The 16594-nt window shown below is 37.8% G+C and overlaps 1 protein-coding gene across 1 annotated transcript in view; it reads right to left on the bottom strand.

Moving 5' to 3' along the window:
* The window catches only part of PLXDC2 (plexin domain containing 2), a 279835-nt gene that overhangs the window by 34855 nt on the left and 228386 nt on the right, over nt 1-16594 (bottom strand). The gene's annotated exons all lie outside the window — the stretch shown is intronic.

Here is a 16594-nt window from a genome sequence, read left to right as displayed (position 1 = left end):
CTTACCTGACTGTACAGCAAATAACTTTCTCACTGTCTTTTGCTAAGACTAGGCAAGCAAATAAGGCCACTGTTATGGTTAGATGTATTTATGGTGTAATTTTAGTCATACTGCTCTGGGTAAAATCTAATGGGTTTGGGGATATTCTGTATGCCTGAAAATCAAGCCCAATATTTAGACATGACATCAAGCTACCCATAAATTCCTACAACGGAGGCAATTACTGCAGTTACATATCCACGCTAATTCAACCCCAATTTTACTTAGACCTGGTGGGGATTAATGACCTTTTATCTTAAATTTTATCTTGTATCTAAATGGTGTCAAACTTAAGGCTCCAAAGATTGAATTAATAAAAACTTATCCCAGGTGCACTAATTTTACTACTACAGTCCTTAAGTCTTTTCTAACTACTGAAATACAGCGGTGAGTAACATTGCTGGGGTTGATTTTCCCTCAGGAATTAATAAACTGCTGGAAGTTGAATGCTACATGCAAGGACTTGGAATGGCTCAAACATGTGAGACACTCTTCAGATGACCCTACCTTAAGGAAAAATACATTAAATCCTGGACACTGTTCATTTAACATTTTCTACTGATGCAATGGTGAGTCCAAAATATATTATCAGAAAGCAGCTTTATCAGGAACAAGATAGGCTCCAAGCAAACCTGTTTGTGAACTTCCTTTGAGGCATATGTCGATGAGATGTCAGCCATAGCAGCTACTATCATTGCTGTGTTGTTGAGTTAGAATTCTGGGAATTGTCATTTCAGTGCACCACCCGCTTTACTGACTGCATTTTTAAGACCTTCATTTAGTAGCATGGTGATAATTCCCTGTTGCCATTAAAACATTGGAGCAGATTTGATTAGCTATGCCATTTATGCCATCTGTCAACATGGTTATTTTATAACAACTTCATTGTCAAGTGATGACCAAAATTAGCTCCTAGGAAAGCAATAACAAAGATGTCCCAGGAAATGAGGTTAGGGACATTCATGAAATGTAAGGAATTCCAGGATTTGTGTGGAACTCAGGAGTACTGGTTCAGGGAGCAAAGGGTGAATTAAAGTCTCTGCATGTATAGCAATGATGATCTGGCATAACTAATACAGCTGAATCTGGGTAACAAGAAAGATGTCAGAATCCTTTCAGTGAACTGTATATAGCCAGAAAAGAGATGGAGATGTCATCAGATCTACCAGATGCCAATTATTTCTATTTGGCAGAGAATATTTAAATGACAAGAAGTGTCCATTCAGTGCAGGACCTGAGCTTTGCTGCCTTTCTTTTAAGAGAGTTCAGTAAGGATTAATAATAATAAATCAGATACCCTGTATACAGAAAATTCATCAAGACTTAACCTGTAAAAGCAAAAAAAATAATGGAAAATTACTGGGAAGGAAAGGAACAAAGTCTGGATGGAAAAATCTTTTCACCAGGTTGAGCTCGTATAAAACAATCAAGAGCATTAAAATGCACAACCAACTGTTTTCTTTAAACCAACCGATTGCTTCAGCAATCAAGGACAACAAGAAATGTTTGTCAGTAGCAAAAGAAAGACCAGGGAGAGTCTCCATCCCCTGCTAGATGCAGGAGGAAACATGGTAACAAGTGATGAGGAGAAGGCTGAGGTCCTTAATGCCTTCTTTGACTCAGTCTTTAATAAGACTGTATTTTCCTTCCTTCGTTATTTTCCACTTTCCTCTGTCACAAATGTGGAACTTTATCACAGCTCCAAGCGCTTATGAAGTTCATGTGAAGTGTCATGGTGAGTGGCTGTGGTATGAATTTGTAAGGTATCTGAATGGCATTTGTGCTTATCATCTATCTCAATACACCCAATCATATATCTGAATTCAAGCATAAATGTGTTTGTATTTTTCCTTTACTTAAACATGTTGCTTAATTAAACTGTACTTCAGAATAGGATGACAATTTGAATAGTTAGAAGAGGATTTGCTCCCACCTTGCTGTTATAAGGTAAGAATAGCTAAGATGGCTTGCTTTATACAAGGATTTTAAACATACAGCACTACAAACAGCCTGTACTATTTTAATGTTTATGAAAAATTCAAATATAATTACTAAGGTATATTTAATACTTGATGCAGCATATCTGTGTCTGCAGCACTGAATTCCATCATTGTCTTAACACTGTGTGCTTCTCAAAATTTACAAGATTCAGGTGATGATAAGGAGGATCAGAGTGGCAAATTCCGGCAGGCAATCTTCAGTCTGATGATAGTTCCACAATATTATGGGACAGAAAGTTTGGAAAAATATAGCTACATGTTCTGTAAAGTACTCTTGAAATACCACGTAAACAGAGAAGTGAAAAGATGTTTAAAAAAAAAAAAAGCTGTTATTTTACACTAAAAGATTGAACATGAGTAAGGCTCGATATTTGGAACTCTGACACAACATGTGAATAGGCAGTAGGAAATAAGGACTCCCACGGGGAATTCGTGCTATTGGAAGAGCCTAAGAATAAAAGTGGGCTAAAAAGAAGTAAGTTTTATTTTCAATTCAACTAGAAAGAAAGGAAAAGATTCTAGTTAAAGCGAGACTTGGCGGAGTTCTGATTAAAGAAGAATAGGAGGATATTTTCTATATTCTTAATGTCAGTTACAACAACAAAGGAAACACGCTGAAAAGTAGATAAAGAATAAAAAAGAAGCTTTTGCTAAAGACTCTGCTTTGAATAACAAGAAGGAAAAAGAAAGTGTAAGAGCAGAGCCCTAGAGTCAAATTTATGAGATTATGGTATCAGAACTTCCAACAGAATAAGCAGAAAATACTAACAATCAAATGTGTTCTCTGGGAAGGAGACACACTGAAATTAGTCTCTGATACTAGATTACATTCTCCACTGTTTTTGTGCATTTCTACCTGCACAAAGTGGGTATAAAGAGCTAATAGCAACAGACGTTAGCAGAGAATTCTGATCTGTTGGCATTGCTACCTGTTTTGCACACAAGTAATTACTCAGGATTGAAGGCAAAGAGCTCTGAAGCACTACTAGGTGTACCTTACACTCTGGCTAGTGATCCTAAGTAGCACAATTAACCTCCCCTTTACATGATTGTCTGAACTATTTTCTATCTTTGAATATCCAAAATGATCTCTTCAGTTTTAGGGTGGATGCTCCCATGATCATACACATTTTGTTCCCAATATTACATGTTACATTTCCTTCTAGTTAAATAAAGTGAGTGGCCAGCTGTATTTTGAAAGATGCTTTATAATGCTTTACACTGACTCCCTCAGAAGCACAGTTAGCCTCACATACCCATTGCTTTGTCTCTTGTTTTTAAAATAAAACCATGAAGGTCACCTTTGGACAAAATATTTCCTTTTCCACTTTAGACATGAGGAAATAGAGAATAGGAGACATGAAATGATCAGCTGAGATAACACAGAATTCTGTAACAGAACCCAGAGTTAAGCCCAGATTTTCTGAAAACTAGACGAATATACACTAATTCACAGTTCCTATGTTTTCCATAGTACTACTAGACATATGAATTGTAGAACTGGGAATGATATTGAAAAACATCAAGTCTCAGCTAGCATGCACCAAGGCACAGATCTCATTCACACATTGCTCAAGCTCCCTTTTTTAGTCATACACTTTTACTGGAACTATGCTGCTTTATTAAAAACAAACAAACAAACCACTGTTAACATTAACTAGTAGAGCCCTTGGGACAGGATGAAGGTGGCCTGGTGCCTAGAGATAGTATGAAATAGGGCTGCTTGCAATTCTGTTATCACACATGAATCACCAGCAACACAATACATAACATGGCTGTTTCAGTACTAGTGGGTGTCAGTATCTGAGCTGCTAGAAAGAGAAATGCAGAGATATTTTGGTTAGGCTAGGTTACTGCTCCTGTAATATCTCATTCAAAACTCTAAAAAGAGTAGGAAGTCAAAGGAAGCAGGAGGTATGACAGGGGAAGGAGGCATAATGTGCTAAATTGACTACATAAGCCAACATTTATATGCTTATAAAGGTATGCCAACAAAACAGGAGAGCATTCTGAACAAAGAACATACAGTTTTGAAACTGCATATTCATAATACTGCATTGTGGAAAGTATGGATGAATTAGGGTTAAGAAAAACACCTGCTGGAAAGGCTCAGTGAATTCTTCAGCTAGAGAGCAAACGAAAGGAAGGACATGAATCATCCTGTAACTGGTTATGTTCAAAGGAACCTGAAGTTCAAAAAGTTATTTGTTTCCCAAATTATTATTTTACTTGCATTTCATTTTTTATCTAAAAGTGAGTCAATTTCTGAAGTCAACATTCACCAAGAACAGTCTGCAAAACAGATTACCAAAGAATTACAGAACAGTCGGGGTTCAATTTCTTCATTAATTGTACATATTAATATTTGTTGTGATATCCAGTGGGAAGTGGTTTCATTAATGCAGATATTGTAAGAGTTAATAGACCTGAATAGAGAGGGAACTAAAAATGTAATGGTGCACAAAAAAGCCTTGATATTAGGAAGAATGCTGAGAAAACTTTGCTTATTTCCCTGAAATTGGGAATACCTCCTACAGGGAAATGTTACAGAGTCCACACTGTTTATTTGACTGGAAAGACTGATAAAATATACATGCTATAGAGAATCAGTAGCCTATGTTGAGAAATCAAATGGTTTGCCTTAGCAGGTCTTAATCTCAGATTATCCAAACTTTATGAAGAGACAAGCAGATTTCAGATTTGTCTAAATAAAAATTTCTGACAACATTACATAGGAATATGTGTATAGCAATATGTAAAATTTAAAATATTATGCTACAAAAAGAGACTTTTCATTTACGGCCCCTCCTTAAAGAGTGATATCTAGGAGACTATGAGACAAATATGATTTCAGTGATGCTCAAGTTATATTGAGGAGTACAACCATAAGAGGTTAGCACTTCTGGAAAGCAGTTAAAACTATTGTGATCATTCTGGCTGTTTCTATACTAGTAAAATAAACATGCCCAGAAATGTTCCTTGGCACTGAAGACTGCTGGCACAGAATGGTCTATGTCTGAACAAGCAAACTCTATCAACCTTGAAAAGAAGGAGGCTGCATATAAACTGCCAACTGGGAATAATCCCTGGAACAGTCCAACTCCAACCCCTGTACCATGCCTGGGAACTGTTCTGGGCAGTGCTCCTGGGCATGGACTGAAATCACATCAGGGAACATCATAACTATTTAATGGCACAGACAATCGTTTTCCAATGCCCAGGAAGCTTTCCAGGCTCTGTTTAATTTGCAAGTAATTCTATGTCAAAAAATATTTGGTATGGGAAGATGAACTACAGCTGTACAAGTGACTGTTTTGTACGACCACTGAATCGACCATTAAACAAATCTGACTGGGACTGCCATTCTCCATTGTATTTCAGTGATATAGAAAATGTAAAGAAAAAGAAAATTTATATAGTGTAAAAATTTTCCATTAAAAAATCTTGATAGATTCCATTACAGAATACTTGATTTATTTAAGTCCTTGTTTTATTTATTTTCCTTGTAATGAGAGCAGAGGAAATGAAGAGTGAGAGTCACAAAATTGGTGGAAGACAGATTTCTCCATAGTAATGCAGTGGGGTTAGATGCTTATATGAAGGGAAGAAAACTAATGCTTTCACAAAAGTCCATTAACATTCATCCTATAAAGTATCCTAGACTCAGGTGTGATAACATGGGCTGCCTGTCTCCACAGATGTGTTCTGAATTTTTGTCCTGAACTTGGAGGTCTTCTGAAATGCTTTGCTCTCAGTTTCTGTTCCTTCACTTTTTATAAACACTTGGAACAAGGAAAGAAAGGGGCAGTTGAGAAAATTATTATCTAGCCCAACAATTTAGGATACAAGGGGGGAGGTGGTATCTGGGTTCTGTAATATAGTCTCATGAACATTTAAATATTTGAATAAAGATACACAGCAACTCATTTCTCAGAACACATCATTTTCTGACAGTCAAGGAAGGAGTCAGAAACTACAAATTAAATTCATCTCAGACACAAAAGGGAAGAAATCTAATACCTTGTTCCTCACTAAATTAATGTTCTGCCAAGAGGGCCTATTGGACAAAATTGACATAATGCACAATCATTATTTTTATTAATACTTTAATGAAGATTTTTCTGTAACTGAATATATCTGACAAATTGTTCTGAAGTCATAAAGCTTGGGTTGGTCAAATTTCTGTATTTTCTAATACATTGTTGTTGGAAAAAAATTCCCAAGCTGACCAGCTGTTGTAAGCAGTAAAGTTGATTTATTTTAGTCCATTGGAAAAGGACTGAAAAGGTAAGATAAACTGCAAAAATAGCAGTAGCACTGCTTTATGTAGAGCGATGCATAAAAACATTACAAAATGAGAAACTATGGATAACAGAACTAACTCATTTCAGTACTAACCTACCTTTTATGAGTAAGAATTCAGTCAGGACTACAAAAACTAATTAATTACCTTGCTTATATATTTGGCTCATAAACTGGGAGAACTGCTGTTGTAGGGCCTAGCTGCTCTCTTCAGAAACTAAGCACCTACTTATGTTTTCTTTTTTTTTTTTTTTTTCTTAGCTTCCATATTAGAACTCTGAAGGGTTTTTCTCTCTGAAGTCAAAACTCCTTATATCCTGCCATACTTGGTTTCAGGAGTAGCGACCATGAACTATTTAAAAATTTGCTGTTTTTATTAGGGGAAGAGACCAGTCAGCTTACTTCTAACTCTTCTAGTAGCACAGGAATGGTAGTTAACATAAAATAATATAAAAAACTATGTATGATAGTTGACAGAGAGAGAAGTGGATAAAAATATCAATAGTTTAGCAAATAAAGGTAACTCTTCAAGACAAATTAGTGTTAGTTAGGTTAAGGAAAAGTTAGCAAATTTCAGAGGTGTGAAAAAGAGATGAGTTGGGACTTTACACAAACAAGAAGTGGAAGAAACAACCTGAGTGCCAAGAGGCAATCTAAGCAGGGTAAAAATTATGCTGTAGACAAGATGATATGCTGATATCTGATTATTTTAGGTTAAGATATATTATAGTGAGACAACCACAGAGGAGTCTGAGACCCTGAGTGCACTCCTCTGTCTTGGAACCTGTGCTCATATAGAGGCAGGTCCTATCTGATGTCAAAACCTTCTTGAAGCTGTCTCTGAATTCAGGTAAAGTAGGTAAAATGTCTGCCTTACATGGTAACTTCCCTCTCATTGTTTTTGAAGTAATCTATACTGTTGTGTTTAAGTAACTATCTTATTTTTTCTGTTTGTTCTCATTTTTGTTCTGTATTCACCTAATCACCATCTACCTATATTTCATGCTACCATACCATGCAAATTAACATATTGTTTTCACAGAATCACAGAATCGTCTAGGTTGGAAAAGACCTTGAAGATCATCTAGTCCAACCCAACATTAACAGTTCCCAACTACACCATATCCCTCAGCACTATGTCAACACGACTCTTAAACACCTCCAGGGATGGGGACTCCACCACTGCCCTGGGCAGCCCATTCCAATGCCTAACAACCCGTTCTGTAAAGAAATGGTTCCTAATACTCAGTTTAAACCTTCCCTGGCGCAACTTGAGGCCATTCCCTCTTGTCCTATCACTTATTACTTAGTTAAAGAGACTCATCCCCAGATCTCTGCAACCTCCTTTCAGGTAGTTGTAGAGGGCGATGAAGTCTCCCCTCAGCCTCCTCTTCTCCAGACTAAACAACCCCAGTTCCCTCAGCCGCTCCAGTGTACTGCACGAGCATGTTAAGTATAAATCTTTTTATTTGTTACCAGGAAAGTCTGTTTTCTTTGAGATGTGTTCCTTGCACTCCTCTAATTATACAATTAAAGTCTAATAGCCACATAAGACCACAATTTGAGACATTTATTTGGGAATCAGCCAGGATATAATGCCTGGTATAGAAAATCAGTCCTGAGAAAGCCCATGACATGGCATAGAATGATGATCAGAAGTCTGAGTCAAGCTCCTTAAAATGTCTAGGATACATATAAATTGCATTCTGAGGCATCTTTCTGTGGAGCCATTTCACAGGCAAGTGTCACCCTTCACCAGTGAAATAGGAACATGTTTGAATCCAAACTTTCTGGTATTAGCTATAAATGTAAGAAATGAACAGATAAAAATGAAACCAAACATAAAAGAATTTGAGGCTGCTGTGTGACTGAATGTGATGCAGTTCTGCCAGCAAATGACTTTAATCCCAAAGTGAATGCCTGTTTAATAGAGCAGGGAAATACCCACTATTATGGCTAGAGCAATCTGGATAAACAAACAATGCAGAATTAAGTCTGAACTCAGCTCTGTTGCTATTTGAAAGATTTATGACTGGCAGAGAAGTTGTGCTTCTAGATATAAATGGTTCATCAAATACTGCATGGGGTTTTGTTTAATTGTTCTAATACAATAAATGAAGAATAAAAAGTCACAACTATGTAAAAGAATTTTCAAAAGAAGTTTCTACAGAAAAGAGCTGTGCTACCTACCTATTTATCTAGTGTTTGATCACTATGGTATCTTAGGTGCATCTGTGAAATTAAACATGGAAATTAAATACAGATTTTGTGATCTTCCTTCCAAATTAATCAGCAAAAGTAAATATTCTCAAAGTTATAAAAAACAGACAGATGTCTACTTTCCCTCCTCTCAAAGGGATTTAACTGCTTAACTGTCCTCTGTACCTTTGATAACTATTTCCTGCATTTATAATAAAACACCTTAAGAATGTGATATATTTGATAGACCTACATGAGACAGACTTTGTATTAAGGTCTTAAAACAGTCTGGTCCTTTTTGTATTGACTGTGATATCTACGTCTTGGCCAAGCAAAACTGAAAATCACAGAAACCTGCAGAGTGGATAATGAACAGAGTTACTAAGCTCCAGAAGACACAGAGACATCTCTGGCAAGGGAATCAATACCTAGTGAAACCAGTCTCAAATTCTGAAAAGCAAATGATATAGTAAGAAACACAAATACATGAGTAGTGTGAGTGATGTAGCTTACATAAGTCACTGTGTTTATACCTAGGTTAAGAAACTTCAAAACGCTTCCCAGTCTTCAGGTCCAGGATTTCATGGAAAATATTTCAACAGAAAGATTAGGATTTCAAAGAAATAAGAATTGTAGCAATCTTCTGCCCATTTTCTAGAAATAATTTAATGTTTTGTAACCCAGCCTTGCATTTCTTAAAAATCTCCATCAGTTATGAGCATAACTGTTGTCCTCAAGTTCTGAGTTATTCAGGAAAACAAAGTAAGGCCTACATAAGTAAAAGTGTGTGACTAATGCTGCAGCTGTAAGTAAACTGGCTAGTTTCTGTATCAAAGCAGGATTCGAATTCAGTTGAGTAGATATCAAATCCATTAATGGTAGGCTAGGGATAGTTTTATTCTCTATCTTTGGGCTGCTGAAAACATCGGTGAGCAGAAAGGAGGACACTGCAGAATAATGTGTGGAGAAAGGAAATTTGAGGAATGAAGCTCATAAGACAAAGTTCTACTAATGCAGAAAAAAGCTCAGGTTTTTGCCCTGAAAAAGTATTCCACATAGGTCTCAGGCGGCATGTACCCATTTTAGGATATCAGCTTTGAACCATGTAAAGGGATGATTCTACTCTAGCGGGTCCCACACTGTATCTAGTGGATTGGCTGGTCTTATTCTGATGTGTTGTGGGGCTCTGAGAGCTACTGCACCTTCACTAGAGTTCTTTTCAGAGACTGAACTCTTTAGGTTTATTTGTATTAATCAGGAATTGTTCCAGACAATCTGTACTCAAGGGGAATTACAGAAATTCCACAATAATTCCACGGAATCCAGTACTAATGAATTCCACAAACTTATAAAAAAATGTAGAAAGGCTATTTGCCTGCTATTTATCCACATATCAATCTCAGTGAAAAGTTAGTTCATCTGGCTGCAGGCTAACTTTCAATAAAAACACATTAAGAGCTCAGGATCATCTATGTTCCATAACAGTACTTTTAAATGTACCATTATGTACATTTTACTGATAAGTACATCTTTACCGTTATGTATTTTAAAATGTACCTTCAGGCTCACTGAAGCTTACACTGTCTCCTAAACAGAACTGTCATCCCACTTGAGAATATCTACTACTATGATCTTGTGAGGCTTCTTTCATCAAACAATACCATCACTGGGCTCACTCTGGTTTGAGAAAATGCTTTGTTCATTAAGCACTTCTGTGTCACTTTCTTTTCTTGCTTTACTCCCGTCGGGCTTGCCATGCATTCAAAATTCTCAATTATTGAATGCTAATTTCCTAACAGTTTCTTGCAGTTCATGCGTTTGAATTAGCTTGTCAAATTAAAAGCGACCAGCTTGGAAAGGATTTGAAGAAGTTGGGTGTGGAGCAATTTTCTGCTCAATAAAGTATAGATCTAGTTATCATATCATTCTTATCTGTAATGTATCCAGCCTGACAAATTTACACATTCATTTGTTGCAGTTGATTAAAAAGACCAATTGCTGTCTCAACACAACTTCTAAACCAGAAGAAAAATATGTTGCATTTTAATCAGAGCAAACTCTGACAAAGGGCCACAATTTCTATTTCTCAGATTTTCAATATGATTGCTCCCTAATTTGCAAAGAAAGAGTATACAAGTTAGAAAAATAGTACTGACATTACTTTTCATTTATCACAGGATAAATCTGACCTAATTCAACAGTCTGCTTGTTAAGACTCAGGTGTTAAGACTCTGCCATGTTTTCATATAAAACCACTCCAGCATGAAGAACTGCTGTAGTGGAATACAAATTCTATAGACAGGCAGAATCTGGCACATTTTTTTGCTTTGCCTGAAGCAGCAGTATGATCAGCAAATTCATGAAGTTATACACATTGACAGAGTGGAATATATTTTATAGAATACACTATATTTTAAAACTCTAGTCCTTCTAAAGCATTTAAAATGTGATTTTCCTTGTCATTTGTATATGAATCTATTACACTGATTGGATTATATATGCTCCCTCTGGTGGTTTACTTAATCCATACAAATGCTTTATTTTTTAAAACTTTGTAATACAATGGGTAAGATACTGTGGCCAATTTAGTAATAACAGCACGCTACTGTCAGTTAAATAGTGTTGGGATAAAAACCGCCTGAGTATAAATCAGCAAGTCTTCCTCCCACCTTTTAATTTGGAATTGAAATATGTAATATCCCTAAAGCAAACAAGCAAAGAAAATGAAACTCTCAAATAGTTAAAACCAGGAAGTATTTAAAAGTGAGCATTTGAACCAACCTAGTGGCCTTCTATGATGGAGCGACTACATCAGTGGGCAAGGGAAGAGATACTGATGTTGTCTATCTGGACTTCTGTAAGGCCTCTGACATGGTCCCCCACATCCTTCTCTCTAAATTGGAGAGATATAGATTTGATGGGTGGATTGTTTGGTTGGATGGTCTCATTCAGAGGGTAGATGTCAATGGCTCAATGTCCAAATGGAGATCAATGACAAATGGCATCCTCCAGGGGTCCATACTGGGACCAGTGCTGTTTAGTATCTTCATCAATGACATGGACAGTGGGATTGAGTGTGCCCTCAGCAAGTTTGCAGACGACATCAAGCTGAGTGGTGCAGTTGACACACCTGAGGGATGGGATGCCATCCAGAGGGACCTGGATGAGCTTGGGAAGTGAGCCCATGTGAACCTCCTGAGGTTCAACAAGGCCAAGTGCAAGGTCCTGCACCCTGGTCAGGGCAACCTAGTGGGTAGGCTGGGGGATGAAGAGATTGAGAGCAGCCCTGTGGAGAAGAACGTGGGAGTACTGGTGGATGAAAAGCTGGACATGAGCCGGCAACGTGCACTTTCAGCCCAGCAAGCCAACCATATCCTGGGCTGCATCAAGAGAAGTGTAGCCAGCAACTTGAGGAAGGTGACTCTGCTCTCCTGAGACCCCACCTGGAGTACTCTGTCTAGCTCTGGGGCATTCAACATAAGAAGGACATGGACCGGTTGGAGCAGGTCCAGAGGAGGCCCATGAAAATGATCAGAGGGCTGGAACACACAGATGAGCACAGGCTAAGACAGTTGGGTTGTTCAGGTCGGAGAAGAGAAGGCTCTGGGGAGACTTTATTGCAGCCTTTCAATACTTAAAGGGAGTTTATAAGAAAGATGGAGAGAGACTTTTTACCGAGGCCTGTAGCGATAGGACAAGGGGTAATGGTTTTAAACTAAAAGAGGGTAGATTTAGAATAGATATAAGGAAGAAATCTTTTACAATGAGGGTGGTGAAACACTGGAGCAAGTTGCCCAGAGGGGTGGTAGATGCCCCATACCTAGCAATGTTCAAGGTCAGGTTGGATGGGGCTCTGAGCAACCTGATCTAGGTGGAAATGTCCCTGCTCATGGAAGGAGGGGTTGGACTAGATAACCTTTAAAGGTCCCTTCCAACCCAAAACATTTTGTGATTCTATGAAAAGAAATTGAGCTCAACAAATGGATGCTTATGAATGTAGTAACAGGAATAAAAATATTTACAAGTTTACAAGGTAAAACTTCCTTCCTTGCACTGTACTAAGTGTTTTGCCACCTTGCACTGCAATGCCCAAGCTTGTTACCTCACCCATCAAACCAACAGCAACTTCAGTTCTATGCCTTAATTGTAATTTCTTTGCATAAGAAGAACTTCCAGAGCTTTTGAGGAGTGTATTTATAACATCTGAGTTAAAAACTTCTAGATTTCAGGATTTGGGGTTTTTTTTAAGAACTTCATAGCTTTGGTAAAATAAACTGAAGGGCTTAGACCAAAGCATGCCACAACAGGAGATGCTCACTGCACAATTAAGCTAATGTATCTGCACTCTCAGATGATGAGCATTTTTGGTCCTGATCTCATCCGTTGCGTTTCCCTGCTCCGTAATGGAATCTACAACCTTTGTTATGGTGTCAGCTATCAAATAAAAGATCAGAGAAATGTAGATACTAACCAATCAGCTATGTGTGGAGAAAGATCCTGTGTTTCTTATTTGGATTTAATTATTTCCTTTTGTAAATGAAGGGTTTTATGTAGTCAGATAGTGTGATATTTATTTTCGTGCTTTTTTTTTTCCTAATTCTGTATGGGTGGTACTTTGCTCAGCCAATAAATATTTAAGATTACATAAGACTGTTACTTATACTACAATCTTTAATTCAACACACTTTTTATGAAGATAGTTCTTAACAGGTGGGACATACAGAACAACAAACAAAAAACCTAACCCTTTTTCTTCCTGATATTAAAAATTTCCAGACATAAACTCAGATTTGAAAGTTAACTAAACATGTTTCCAGTTTCTTTCTAAAGGAAGAATAAACAAACAAGACATTTCAAGCTTGCCCAGAAGTTCAGAAGACAAACAATAGGTAACCATTTTTTATCTCATTTACCATAAGGGCACCATGGAAAACTGTCACTTCATATTTCAACTGTAAAATGTTTTCTTAAGAACAGCAAGTGCCTAAAGATTTTCCCTTCCTCACTTTCCAGCTAATCAGCATGGCATGCAAAACAACTCATTTCTTTATTACCTGCTTAGATAGGAACAGAGATTATCATAATAAAAGATTAGAAGTATTAAGATTTAAAACACATTATTGCTACTATTCCCAGACACATTTCTGATTTTTCACTTTGCTCAGAATACATTCCATAAAAACAAGCCGTAACCTTTTCAACTAGTGCTGTTGCTGGCATACAGGATTAAGCATTGAAGTGAAATGTATCACAAATGGGATTCTTTCATCTTTTTAGCTCAGGATTGTTTTAAGAGTACAAGAAGCTTTGGGAGCTGTGTGCATGCACACGGGCAGAATAACTCTGCCTAGAGTGCAGGGAGTGTCCTGGCTCATCACTACACACAGAAAGTCCAACACGTGAATTTGCGCAGTCTGTTCCAGGGCACTTTTCAAACTGGGTGTTTGCGCTCCATGGGTCGATACCATAAAGTGATATGATTTCAAACCAGATTATTCAATGCATAGTCTGGAAAACAGAGACTCTTAAGGATAAAAGTGCATTTAAGCACTTAACATGAGCAAGATCCTTTTGTGAACTGGCATTCCCAAAGCTGAATCTCTTTTCTTGCAGACCGGGAAAAGCCCCCAGCAGGGCTGCCTGGACAGCAGTGAAATACAGTGAAATGCAGACCCTAAATCTTCAGGCAGCCACTGCCTGAGGACAGGGGAGCTGCACTGAGCTGGAGCCATGCAAGGGGGTATGAGTTTCAGTGCTCAGGCTTAGGCACCTAGGCATCTAATGGGCCACCCTTAAGGGGTGCCTTGTGTTCAGAGGACCCAGTTCCCTTACCTCCTGTGCCTCAGGGGATTCTCTGATCATTGTGAGACTGTTGTTGTCTAAAGGGCACACATCATGAGAGCTTCATGGGGCTGGGGGACTTCACTGCTGAGCCCTGTTTAGACTCTGGCAGTTGTAGGTATTTCCTCAGACAAAGTGTTTGATCCCTAGAGACCTTTTTGGTCTTAGATACTTAAGTCCAGAGTTTGGTGAAAAATGTACTTCTAGTACTGCTTTCCTATTCTGCATAACTTCCCTTAGAACCTAAGTGAGTCAGCCAGCAAAACATCATTGGGGATCTAGCCTTTAGGCTTTTAGGTACCCTTGGCATAAGGCAGCCAGTTGTGAGGATTTAAAATTTGAATATAGGTACCAACAGTGACAGCTGAATAAAACTATCACCTAAACTGTTTGCAGCTCTTGCCCTTAGTCCTTCAGTACTCCAGTTCCCTGTCTCCAGTGTTGGGATGACAGTACTATGCTAAACCTGAGGGATGTTGCAAGGATTGGGAGATGCTTTTCTCCTGTTTTAATGAAGTGAAGCATGATACACATTGAAAACCTGAATCTCCAGCATTCACAAATTGCAAGGGTGTGCTCTTTGTCTGCTTATTTCTGAACTCACTTGAAATATCAGTATCAATTCACTGCCAAAATCTGACACTTTCCTGAAGTTCATGAAAACAAAACGTATCTACAGAAACTGAACATAAATCTTTCCAAAACTTTGTATAAAGGTGGCTTTTAAAAATTCCTTGATCATTTAACCATCATATTTCTATTCTATTTCAGTGCCAACTCTTTTAAAATTAATAAATACAATTTATTTATCGGAAATTTCCAAGGGAACTCACTATTTCAGTATTGTAAGCAATTTGTACAAATTTAACCTATAAAATAACAGCAAAGTTGCTTAAAGCTTCCAAAAACTTTCCTAGAAAATGACATCTCTAACATGCAGGCTGTACCAAGTGCCTAGAGTATACATTTCAGAAGCATGAAAAGATTATATAAACAGATCTAACATCAAAGAATTCTCCCAGTTTTTACATGCTGGGAAGTCAGAGATAATGAAGGGCAAATAATCCAAGTTTCAGCCACAGGTGACTACTATGAGACAGATGCAAAGTGTTTCTGTCATTTTACAGACATAGATCCTTGTGTAGGAGAAGCTACGATACCATCTTAGCTTACGTATTTTTAGTTAGTCTCTTTTACTTATTGAACAGTTTTACTTATGGAACAGTTATGGAATATACATAGTTCAAAAAAAAGTAGCTCCTAGGGCGATCCTCCATCTGCTGAAGTCAAAAGAAAATAACATAGTTTGCTTTAGTCATGATGAAACTGTATGACATACGTCATATTGGATTTCAGAGTGGATAGTTTGATGATCCCTTATGAAATGGGAAACTGTGATTTAGGTTTGTAGAGAGTGACAGAAATAGAAGATTTTGTTCTGAATCACCTACAAAAAGAACGTGCCTTTCTTAAGATTGCAGCGTTTGCACAGCAGCTGGGCTAAAGTTACAGGTAGGAAACAACCTACTGTTGTAGAATAAAGTTATTTTCATTCCAACACAGATTGCCCACATGGGGGAGTACAGTTATTCTGCAATGGCTCTGCTGGTCAATTTTTCTTCTGCAGTTACAGGTTTTATATAAACTTGCTGCTTTTCCAACAACTGTACTTTGTTGTGTGAATGATTCAACATACAGTTTAAATTTTATGTGAGGAAAAAAATATACAAGATGCTGTTCTTGGTAGTAATATTGCTCTGGCTAAATAGGGTCATAACTTGTTGAGAAAAAGCAGTTGTAGAATTGGTACAGAGTTTTGTTTCCCCCTGGATACGTGTTTGCTTATTACCCACATGGAAGTCTGTTTGCTCTGGGAGATCGCACTTTAGAGTACCAAAGAGCTACTCTGGCTCCACAGAAGGAACATCATTGTCTGTTACAGCCATATCTGACCCTCATCGCTCCCTAACAGTCTTCTCACTAGCAAACAGACATTATCCCTCTGCAGAAATCAGAGGACTAGGGCAGATTATTATGACACTGGAAGTTCAAAGCCTTCTTCAGGCTTTTGCACCAAAGGCTAATTGCCTTCTCCACCCTGGGCTTTGCCTACAACCAAAAGAGACAGCTTTTGGTTTCTCACCTCCTGAATGAGTGTGTCCAGTCAGCTTTGCAACCCAGAAGCACTACCCAGGCATTACTCTTAAGCATCT

The sequence above is a fragment of the Strix uralensis genome, chromosome 1, assembly GCF_047716275.1.
Source record: "Strix uralensis isolate ZFMK-TIS-50842 chromosome 1, bStrUra1, whole genome shotgun sequence".
In the NCBI taxonomy this organism is placed as follows: domain Eukaryota; kingdom Metazoa; phylum Chordata; class Aves; order Strigiformes; family Strigidae; genus Strix; species Strix uralensis.
The sequence above is the reverse complement of the archived record's forward strand: the minus strand, read 5'-3'. Positions and strand labels throughout refer to the sequence as shown.